Source organism: Erpetoichthys calabaricus, chromosome 8, assembly GCF_900747795.2.
Source record: "Erpetoichthys calabaricus chromosome 8, fErpCal1.3, whole genome shotgun sequence".
Lineage (NCBI taxonomy): Eukaryota > Metazoa > Chordata > Cladistia > Polypteriformes > Polypteridae > Erpetoichthys > Erpetoichthys calabaricus.
Window position 1 is genome coordinate 20,215,826 of NC_041401.2, and position 12,217 is coordinate 20,228,042.

Genomic DNA, 12,217 nt, shown 5'->3' on the forward strand with positions numbered 1-12,217 from the left:
TGACAGGTCTTCACAACTCCTGTAGGTGTTCTGGACAATATAGAGAACTCCCATTGTACTTTACCCTGGCAAGCAGTCTGCTACTGCCCAGTCACTCCCTTCTATGACTAAGACACTGTGAAGGCACAGAGAAAAGGGTGAAGATGAAGACAGGTTGCTGTCGGTGGGTCATGATTGGTGTAGGTGACCTCCCCACCATCTGGTGAAATGATCGGCAGCAATGCACAATATATTTTCCCATTTGTAACTGTGCTTATTTCATTAAGGGACCACCCAGATGTTTTTTCTAGTGGTCCAAAAAGGTGGAAATCACACGGTGCCAAATCTGGTGAATAATTGCCTGGACAAACTGGTGAGGAAAGCAGGCTCTATTGTAAGCATGGAGCTGGACAGTTTGACATCCGTGGCAGAGCGACGGGTGCTCAGCAGGCCCCTATCAATTATGGAGAATCCACTGCATCCACTGAACAGTATCATCTCCAGACAGAAGAGCAGCTTCAGCGACAGACTGCTGTCACCGTCCTGCTCCAGACTGAAGAGATTATTCCTCCCCCTCACTATGTGACTCTTCAATTACACCCGGGGGGGTAAATGATAACATTATACAAAGTTATTGTCTATTTTTACCTGCATTTTTATTACTCTTTAATTTAATATTTTTTTTGTATCAGTATGCTGCTGCTGGAGTTTGTGAATTTCCCCTTGGGATTAATAAAGTATCTATCTATCTACAGTGCATCTGGAAAGTATTCACAGCACATCACTTTTTCCACATTTTGTTATGTTACAGCCTTATTCCAAAATGGATTAAATTCATTTTTTTCCTCAGAATTCTACACACAACACCCCATAATGACAACATGAAAAAAGTTTACTTGAGGTTTTTGCAAATTTATTAAAAATAAAAAAAAACGAGAAATCCCATGTACATAAGTATTCACAGCCTTTGCTCAATACTTTGTCGATGCACCTTTGGCAGCAATTACAGCCTCAAGTCTTGTTGAATATGATGCCACAAGCCTGGCACACCTATCCTTGGCCAGTTTCGCCCATTCCTCTTTGCAGCACCTCTCAAGCTCCATCAGGTTGGATGGGAAGTGTCGGTGCACAGCCATTTTAAGATCTCTCCAGAGATGTTCAATCGGATTCAAGTCTGGGCTCTGGCTGGGCCACTCAAGGACATTCACAGAGTTGTCCTGAAGCCACTCCTTTGATATCTTGGCTGTGTGCTTAGGGTCGTTGTCCTGCTGAAAGATGAACCGTCGCCCCAGTCTGAGGTCAAGAGCGCTCTGGAGCAGGTTTTCATCCAGGATGTCTCTGCAGATTGCTGCAGTCATCTTTCCATTTATCCTGACTAGTCTCCCAGTCCCTGCCGCTGAAAAACATCCCCACAGCATGATGCTGCCACCACCATGCTTCACTGTAAGGATGATATTGGCCTGGTGATGAGCAGTGCCTGGTTTCCTCCAAACGTGACGCCTGGCATTCACACCAAACAGTTCAATCTTTGTCTCATCAGACCATAGAATTTTCTTTCTCATGGTCTGAGAGTCCTTCAGGTGCCTTTTGGCAAACTCCAGGTGGGCTGCCATGCGCCTTTTACTAAGGAGTGGCTTCCATCTGACCACCCTACCATATATGCCTGATTAGTGGATTGCTGCAGAGATGGTTGTCCTTCTGGAAGGTTCTCCTCTCTCCACAGATAACCTCTGGAGCTCTGACAGAGTGACCATCCGGTTCTTGGTCACCTCCCTGACTAAGGCCCTTCTCCCCCGATTGCGCAGTTTAGATGGCCGGCCAGCTCTAGGAAGAGTCCTGGTGGTTTTGAAATTCTTCCACTTATGGATGATGGAGGCCACTGTGCTCATTGGGACCTTCAAAGCAGCAGAAATTTTTCTGTAACCTTCCCCAGATTTGTGCCTCGAGACAATCCTGTCTCGGAGGTCTACAGACAATTCCTTTGACTTCATGCTCGGTTTGTGCTCTGACATGAACTGTCAACTGTGGGACCTTATATAGACAGGTGTGTGCCTTTCCAAATCATGTCCAGTCAACTGAATTTACCACAGGTGGACTCCAATTAAGCTTCAGAAACATCTCAAGGATGATCAGGGGAAACAGGATGCACCTGAGCTCAATTTTGAACTTCATGATAAAGGCTGTGAATACTTATTTACATGTGCTTTCTCAATTTTTTTATTTTTAATAAATTTGCAAAAACCTCAAGTAAACTTTTTTCACGTTGTCATTATGGGGTGTTGTGTGTAGAATTCTGAGGAAAAAAATGAATTTAATCCATTTTGGAATAAGGCTGTAACATAACAAAATGTGGAAAAAGTGATGCGCTGTGAATACTTTCCGGATGCACTCTATCTATCTATCTATACCTGAAACTTCAGTTTCTCCAGACAAGCCTTGGTGTTCTTGGCAGTGTGCATGTCATTGACTTGCAACAAAAGAACTCCCAGAGACAACAATCCCCACCGCTTGGATCGAATAGCAGGCTTCAGTTTGGTCTCCAGCAAGTCACAGTAACTTGCACTAGTGACTGTAGATAGATAGATAGATAGATAGATAGATAGATAGATAGATAGATAGATAGATAGATAGATAGATAGATAGATAGATAGATAGATAGATAGATAGATAGATAGATAGATAGATAGATAGATAGATAGATAGATAGATAGATAGATAGATATTTTATTAATCCCAAGGGGAAATTCACATACTCCAGCAGCAGCATACTGATACCAAAAACAATACTAAAGAGTAATAAAAATGCAGGTAAAAACAGACAATAAGTTTGAATAATGTTAATGTTTTCCCCCCGGGTGGTATTGAAGAGTCACATAGTGTCGGGGAGGAACGATCTTCTCAGTCTGTCAGTGGAGCAGGACGGTGACAGCAGTCTGTCGCTGACGCTGCTCTTCTGTCTGGAGATGATCCTGTTCAGTGGATTCTCCATGATTGACAGGAGCCTGCTCAATGCCCATCGCTCTGCCACAGATGTCAAGCTGTCCAGCTCCATGCCAACAATAGAGCCTGCCTTCCTCACCAGTTTATCCAGGCGTGAGGCGTCCTTCTGTAGTACCCCTCACTCAGTATGTAGTGTTCAACAATAACTCGCGAGGACAAGACAAAACCTTTAGTTCTGCTGGAATCCCAGCACTGTCAGGCAGGTGACACAAGTGCATTGAGAAGGATGGAGAGGACATTGAGAAATGACATGATCAGTTGTGTTAAGGTTCATTCCTTTTTCTAATAAATCCCATTTCCTCCCCCTCGTATCTATACTTTATGTTTTCTGTGTGTTAATATCAATACTTACACACTTTTGGGTTATTCCTGTCTGAAAGTCTGTTTGTAAAAATTCTGGAAAATCTGAGTAAAGGAAGCTTTAAAAGTTATAACCTTTAAAAAGAAAGAATATGCAGAATGACTCAGCAGCTATATTAAAGTGCAGTGAATTTCTGATATAAAGTGGAAGAAATCTGAATATGATGAATAATAGGACTGACAAAAATAAAAGTCCTTCACTAATCCAAAGACATTTATCTGTAGTGGATCCAGACAGAATGTGAAGGATCCTGAGTGAGGGGATGTGCTTGTCTCAGTAGACGTTGGTCAACATGACACAGGAAGCTGTTATGCAAATTCACAGCTGCTGCTTCAAAACAAATTAAACAGAGAAGGCCCAGCTGTCCACCAGGAATGCGAAGGTTCTGGAAGCAACTGCCACTTCTGTTTAACAAAATGGGTGCACATTTGTCAGCAGCTTGCTGTGAAATAATGACTTTTAATGAAAGGGGGAATAAGTAGCAGTGTTCGACTTGGAAAGCAGAACGTGTTTCACATTGAGGGTATTTCCATCTCTATCCACTTATTTCCTGAGCAGAGTTCATCCACTGTATGGAGACGTACTGCCAAAATGTGTCCTGATACCATCAGACAAGAAGCAGAAGCCAACATTTGCTATTCTATCAAAGAGCACACAGTTATACGCTTACATTTTAAAGTCAACAAGAGCCTTAACTGACACATCTTTGAAATATGAAAAGAAATAAGAAAAACGAGCATCGTACAGTGATTGGACGAAAATTTCAATTAAAATGTACTGTATTTCAATTTGTTGATTCATAAATATATTTAACTAATAAAACATTTTCAAACCAGGTTGATCTAGTTTTGCATAACATGAGACTGGAGCCAGTTTCAATAGCACTGGGTGCAAGGAAGGTAAGAGTTTATTTCATAAGCACCACTAACTGCATGACCCTGTAATGGAGACTGCTGTTCTATGGCTGGCACTCTCGGTTTAATTTATTCCTATTCCGGACTGAAATATGAACTCCTCGACATGGAAGAAAGAAAACAAGCATCTTATTCAGTTAAACAAAAGTAGAAGGTCTTTTTGCTCAAATCAGTTTGTGGTCTTTTGACTGCTTCTCTTTTAAAAGGCTGTCACACACGTGAACTCACTTTGCCCTTTATGGGGTGAGATTTCAAGTTTAAGTGAAGAAAGATTTGAGAGTAACACAGCATCTTAACTCTTTACCAATTGTATTCTTAGCCAAGAAGACATCAACCAATTGGAGGAATGGGGACATAATCCAAGCCCCACCTCCACTACCCCACCTTCCAGTCTACCAGCTAAATATACTTACTGGCAGGGGTGCACATAACTTTTTCAGTGAGTTACTCAAGTGAGTACCATAATATGGAGTTTGGTATGCAATTCAATTCAAAAAGCTTTATTGGCATGACCATAAACAGTTTTGCCAAAGAAATTGAAAAAATTGAAATAAAACAATTTCTATAACAGATTTAACAGTAAGGTAAAAAATTAGGGTAAATAATAAATACAGATACAACAACAATAATAATAAAATAAAAACATAGCAGCAGCTTAAAAAAAGGTAAGAATCAGAAATACCTGATCACTCTATACAGAGAGGTTTTAATAACTGCAATCTTCCTCACTGTCTTCCTCGCTGTCTACCTCACAGTCCTCTACTTCAGCTTCCTGCATTGTAGATGATGATGCTGCAGATGTATCTCCCTCTCCTTGGTTAAAACTCCGCTTATCTGTCTCCATCCACAGGTCAACCGCTGGTTTTGGGTCAAATGTCTCTGTGGTCTTCTTTGACTGGTGGATGTGCATTAGGGCCATGAGGCGAGCATGTGACAGGTGAGATCTGTGCTCGTTTTTTATTATGTTAAGATTTGAGAATCCCCTCACACAGGCTGCACTGCTCAAAGGCAGTGTAAGAGACAGTTTAACCAATTTGACAATGTTGGAGTAAAGATCTGGATTGCTTGTATTTATTATCTGGATCAAGTCATATACAGAGGGTGCTGCCATGCGTTTCCCTGTTTGTTTTATGCACATCCATTCTGTGACAGTTGTGTCTTTGTCAAGACTCAGTGTTGCTTCATAATTCTGAAGAATGGTACAGTGTTGTGTTACCAAAATGATGTAGCATCAAGCAAACATGTAAACTGTCCTGTGGCCACCATGAGTTCATCCTTACATTCTCCAATGCTCAGATTTTCCTTCTGAAACACAATGGATGTGGTCTTCAAAATCTTGCCAATGTCAAGCACGTTGCCCAGAAAACACTGAACTTGGTCTGTGCAGATATGCTGCAAGTCACTGTTATCACTCGTGGCCAGTTGCATTTTAATGGCTGGCAATAATCATGATATTTTTAGCAGTGTGTCATGCCTCCATGTAGACCACAGGTGTCGGACTCCAGTCCTCGAGGGCTACAGTGGCTGCATGTTTTCATTCTAACAATCTTTTTCATTAGTGAGCTGTTTTACTGCTAATTAATTTCTTTTGCTTTAGTTTTAATTAACTTGACTCAGGCCCCTTAATTGTCTCTTTTTCCTTAATTAGTAGCCAAACAATAATGAGACATCAAACAAGCCACCATATGACCAGCTCAGCTGTGCCCATCACACAATATCTGAAAAAAAAATAAAGGTGAAGGTCTCAGTAAGGTTGATCTCTCAGGTCACCAAAACATGTTGAGGGTGTTCTTTGAAAAAACAGAAAAATCAACAAATTTGGAAATGTCTTCTGTGGCAGAATGAGAGCAGCAACAAGCCATTGAATTAAATAACGGGCTTAATTAACAGCAAGAATCAGCTTCTCATTAAGAGAGTGTTTGGAGTGAAACTGGTTTGAAATCCCAGTTTAGCTGGTCATCTGTTGGCTCGTTTCACGTCTCATTTCTGTTTGGCTGCCATTTAATGAAGAAACAAATCAATTCAGAGGACTGAATCCTTATAAACAGAGCTATTGAAATGATGGGAAACGGAGTTAATCAGCAGTGAAAACTGGTCACTGATTGGAAAATGGGCTAGAACTAAAACCTGTTGCCACTGCAGCCCTCCAGGCCCGGAGTTCGACACCCCTGATGTAGACCATCTAATATTATGAAATTTACCCAATTTCACAAAGGTGATCCCGTTCTCCTCACACAACTTCTTAAACACAGCCGTATTATTTGCTCCACCTTTTTGTAAGTAAAACTGCAGCAGCTTGACCACGGAGCGATTAAAGGTCTCACAGTACAGAACGTGGCGATCAGCTGATTTTCCGCAGTTTTCTAGTGCAGGGGTAGGCAACGTCGGTCCTGGAGTGCCACAGTATGTGCAGGTTTTTGTTCCAACCCAGTTCCTTAACGAGAACTCAATTATTGCTGATGAAGCACATATTGCTTAAGTGACATTTTAATGCTTCATTTTAGTGGTCTCGCTTGTTAAGGTTCTCCAACCTTAATAGCTTATTTCAATCTTAAACTGCTGCATTCAGTGTTTTAGTTGCTCCTTATTAGCAATAAGATGTAAAACAGGGGTAGGCAATGTCGGTCCTGGTGAGCCGCAGTGGCTACAGGTTTTCATTCAACCCAATTGCTTAATTAGAAACCAATCATTGCCAATCTCAGACCTTATTTAATTTTATGGCTTGTTAGTCTGTGCAATGTAAGGCTTTTATATCGTAGATTTTTTTCCTTTCCAAGGATATCATCCAAATGATTTGAAGCCTAAAACAGATCATTTTCAGTCTGTCACATTTTTCTATTAAGTGTTTTATTAAATCAAACCGTGCATGATGAACACACACAGATGTAATTGGAAAAAAGCTAGCTGGAGAACTGCTGGCTGCTTTGTCTTTTACATCTTATTGCTAATAAGGAGCAATTAAAACACTGAATGCAGCAGTTTAAGATTGAAATAAGCAATTAAGGTTGGAGAACCTTAACAAGCGAGACCACTAAAATGAAGCATTAAAACGTCACTTAAGCAATATGTGCTTCATCAGCAATAATTGAGTTCTCGTTAAGGAACTGGGTTGGAACAAAAACCTGCACATACTGTGGCACTCCAGGACCGATGTTGCCTACCCCTGTTCTAGTGTGTGTGCGGAGCAGCCACCTACTGCAGCCAGTTGGCGTAGTTTCGAACAATGCCGTTGTATATACCAGGGGTGGGCAAATTCATTCCTGGAGGGCCGCAGTGGCTGCGGGTTTTTGTTCCAACCCAGTTGCTTAATTAGAAAACAATCCTTTCCAATAATTACATTTCATGGATTGTTAGTGCTTTAACTCTGCTATGTCAAGTCATTCTCATATCCTTGATTTTCTTTTCCATTCTAAGGATACCATCCAAATACTTTGAAGTGTAAAACGGATGGGTAATTCTCAATCCTTCACTTTTTTCTCTTCTCTTTCCTTCCAAGTATTTAATTAAACCAAACAGTGCACGATAAATACACACAGGTGTAAAGGGTAACAAGCAAAATGGATAACTGCTGGTTTCTTTTGTCATTTGCATCTTATTGCTAATAAGGAGCAATTAAAAAACCAAGAATGCAGCTGTTTGAGACTTAAATAAGCAATAAGGGTTCATAATCTTAACGAGGGAGACAACTAAAATGAATCAGAAGTGTTTCTAGAGCAATAAGGGCTTCTTATTAAGCAATTGGGTTGGAACAAAAACCTGTAGCCACTGCGGCCCTCCAGGAATGAATTTTCCCACCCCTGGTATATACCGACGTTAACAGCAGCCCCGTCTGTGCACACGGCGAAAAACTTTCTCCTCCAGTTGTCCAAGCCTCCTTCCTGGAAAAGTTTAACGAGTCTGTCTGTTACAGCCTGCGCAGATCGGTCAGCACCCAGTTCGATTAGGCCAAGGAACTCCGTGGTAAACTGTCTGATGTTTGACACAGACACAATGAAAACGATCTCATGCTCGGTTTTAATGATGTCTTCCGATCCATCAAAATTCAGCAGACTCCAACTTTGCTTTCAATTCCGCGCTGATAGTGGTGACGTATGGTGCTGTGGCTCTGCAAATGGATGCTACTCGATAGTGCGCGCGATGGTCTGTATTATCCGTGTGGCCGCCTCACGTGAATGATACGCAGTTCCGACATTTACTCCTAGCCGCTCCAATAAAGGAGTATCTTCAGTATAGGAAGATAGGGGACGAGCGTGTTTAGCTTAATAAAAGGCAAGGAAGGAGAAAAATATTACACAGAGCTTGCCGTTGTTCTTCATTGACCTTTGTTCGCCATCTAGCTAGAGGGCGAGTGGAAATTTCTTCCTGACTAGCTCGATTATTAGAAATTGCTTGAACTATATTCATGTGCTCCTTGCTCTTTTCATGTTTGTCAAATAACGGATGACTGAAATTCTTTGAGCCTGTGTAAAAGGCACTTGTTTTGTCTGCGATATGTGGATGCGTGCGGCACAACTTACACTTGCGCTCATCATTAGCTTCAAGTCACGGCACCTCTTGGAGACACTTTCCAGAAAAAAAGTTTTTTTCTGCTCTGGCTCGGCTTGTTGTTTCTTTGCAGGTGGCGAAACGCCAAAGTAGCTGCTTAATGTCTGTTGTTTTTTTAGATATATTGGCAACACATGATAATCAAAACCAAAAAGAAAACAACGTATATTAGCACCATGAAGTGTTGATGCCGTCTCTGACCTTCAGGTACACACCGGCGCCGTAGGAACACAGATGACGTTATGCATTTATAATTTTTGTCGCGCATGCGTACCAGTTATGTGAACCCTGCTTACTGGCCACTTTATTAGGAGTCCCAGGAGATCAGCAGTTTCTTAAACACTCAGAACAGCCCATCAGGCACCAACAACAATTCCACGTTCAAAGTCACTTAAATCTCCTTTCTTTCTCATTCTGATTCTCGGTTTGAACTTCAGTAGATGGTCTTGACAATGTCTACATGTCTAAATACATTGAATTTCTGCTATGAGTTTGGCTGATTAGATATTTGCATGAACAAGCAGTTGAACAGGTGTACCTAATAAATTGGCCGGTGAGCGTATATGGCACTTATCCAGCTAATGACAATCACTGCTAGATTAGTCCCGGTAGGCGATACTGTTACGTCATCCAAACCTGCAATTTATTTATTTTTAAAATGTTATTAATTTTATTGTAATCATTCATACAAATTCATACAAATCATCTGTTTATATCTCTCCCTGTTTTCCCACTCCATCCAGCTCCTTCTCTAAGTTCTCACCAGTCACATCTGTGTCTGTTAATAACCTGCTTTGTAAGATGAGGCCGACTACTTGTGTACTGGACCCCATCCCCACCACACTACTTAAATCCTGCCTTCATGCCATAATCCCGACTGTTACAACAATAATAAACTCATCCCTTGACACTGGCTCTGTGCCGCTCACTTTTAAAATTGCTTCTGTAACCCCAATGTTAAAAAAGTCTGGCCTTGACGCTGACAATCTTAACAATTTCCGGCCTATTTCCCACTTACCTTTCCTGTCAAAAGTTCTTGAGAGTGTTGTAGCTTCCCAACTCACCAATTACCTAACCTCTAATAATTTGATGGAACCCTTTCAGTCTGGTTTCAGGACGCGGCACAGCTGTGAAACTGCTCTGCTACGGGTAACCAATGATTTGCTTATGGCAGCAGACTCTGGACAAACTAGCATATTAATTCTGTTAGCCATCAGTGCAGCATTTGACACTGTCAGACATGACATCCTACTGTCCAGAATGGAGAACATGCTGGGTATCTCTGGCACTGCCCTCCAGTGGTTCAAGTCCTATCTGACTGATAGGCAAGAGTTTGTTAGTCTTGGCAACAGCAGGTCCAGCTCAGCGCCAGTCACACAAGGAGTCCCTCAGGGCTCTGTCCTCGGTCCTCTGCTTTTCTGTATTTATATGCTTCCCCTTGGCCATATTATCCATAGCTATGGACTGGGCTATCATTTTTATGCAAATGATACTCAGCTCTACTTCAATGTTAAAAGTGGAACTTCATCAGAGCTTTCTCAGCTCACAACCTGCCTTAGTGAAATTAAAACCTGGATGGAGCAGAACTCTTTAAAATTAAATTGCAATAAAACTGAACTCCTGCAAATTGGGACTAAAATGCAACTTAATAAAATGAGCTCCTTCCCAGTCTATCTTGGCAGTGATCTCATCAGACCTGCCTCTACTGTAAAAATCTTGGTGTCATTTTTGATTCCTCCCTCTCTTATTCCGCCCACATAAATCACATTAAGAAACTTTCTTACTTTCACCTTGTAACATATCCCGTGTTCGCTCCTTCCTCTCCTTCTCTAATGCTGAGAAACTTGTCCATGCTTTTATCACATTCCGCATCGATTATTGTAATTCCCCACTGTCAGGTACCCCTTCTAATCTTATATCACAGCTCCAGCTTATTCAAAACTCAGCTGCAAGAGTCCTTACTCAAACCAGCAGCAGCGAGCACATCACACCCATCCTGCTCCGTCTCCACTGGCTCCCTGTGTCCTACAGAACCGAATATAAAATCCTACTAATAACCTACAAAGCTTTAAATAACCTTGCGCCAAACTACATCAGTGACCTTCTCCATCACTATGTGCCTGCCCGCCCACTGAGGTCCTCTGATTCTGGCATATCTTGTTGTACCCCTCACTAATCTACACTCCATGGGTGACAGCAGGGCCTTCAGCTGTATAGCGCCCAGACTCTGGAATGACCTACCGAAATTAATCAGGTCAGCTGACTCCATGAATTCTTTTAAAAAACAACTCAAAACTCATCTGTTCAGGAAGGCTTTTAGCTCTACGTGACTTTATTGCCCTTCTCTCAGTTTACTTCTCTGTCAAGATGCTCATGTAACCTGTGTGTGTGTGTGTGTGTGCGAGACCATCAGTTATGTTGTCTGGTTTTTTTTTCAGAATTCACTGTCTTAATATTCTTTGTTTATTTATCTGGTTTGTACAACGCTATATACTGTATATGCTGCTGTTCTTTATTATATTCTGTAAGTGTCTTGAGCATGAGAAAGGCGCTATATAAATAAAATGTATTATTATTATTATTATTCTTATTAATCAATTTTTACAAAAAATAGGATTGAAAAACAAGTGAACCCCCACCCCTGAGAGAGAGAGCATGGCCAACGGTGTAAAACGTAAGGCCTGTAAACATACCTAAATTGATGAGTTTAATAGGCCAGTAGAGATGAATGGAGAAGAAAAAGAAATGCGGAGATCATTACTTCCTCGGTGCTTTAAGAGCTTATTCTAAAATTTTATTGATTATATCCTGCCAGGTTTTAAAAAAACCCTGCAATTTAAAGAAGAAAATATCTTTGAGTATTGTGGCAGCCCGAGTCTTTTCTGACATTTCTCTTAATTTATGTTCAGTGCCACAAGACTCATTTCACTTGAATCTTGTCAGATGTCTCTAATGCTGCCTTTCCCAGCAAACACAAAAAAACAGTATTAAATATAAACTATTATTTATAACCTTTCATACATATATGGTATATGCAGAAAATATTCAGGCTCCTTCACCTTCTGCAATGCTTTATTGTGTTGTAGATTTAATTTACCATTTTTTGCCCATCAATTCAGTCAAGTAACCATAATAACAAAGTCAAAACATGTTTTCAGAAAGGTGTGCAAATTTATGAAAAATCAAAAACTGAAATCTCTCATTTGTGTAAGCATTCAGAACTCTTGCTGTGGCACTCCAAAGTGTGCTCAGGTTTGTTTTACCTCTTGAGATGCGTCAAGAAGGTGATTGGAGTCCACCAGTGGCAAACTGACTTGACTGGACATCACTTAGAAAGGTAGTAGTAGTAGTAGTAGGTAGTAGGTAATAGTATTAACTTTATTATTATTTATTAATAATATTTATAATTAATATAATA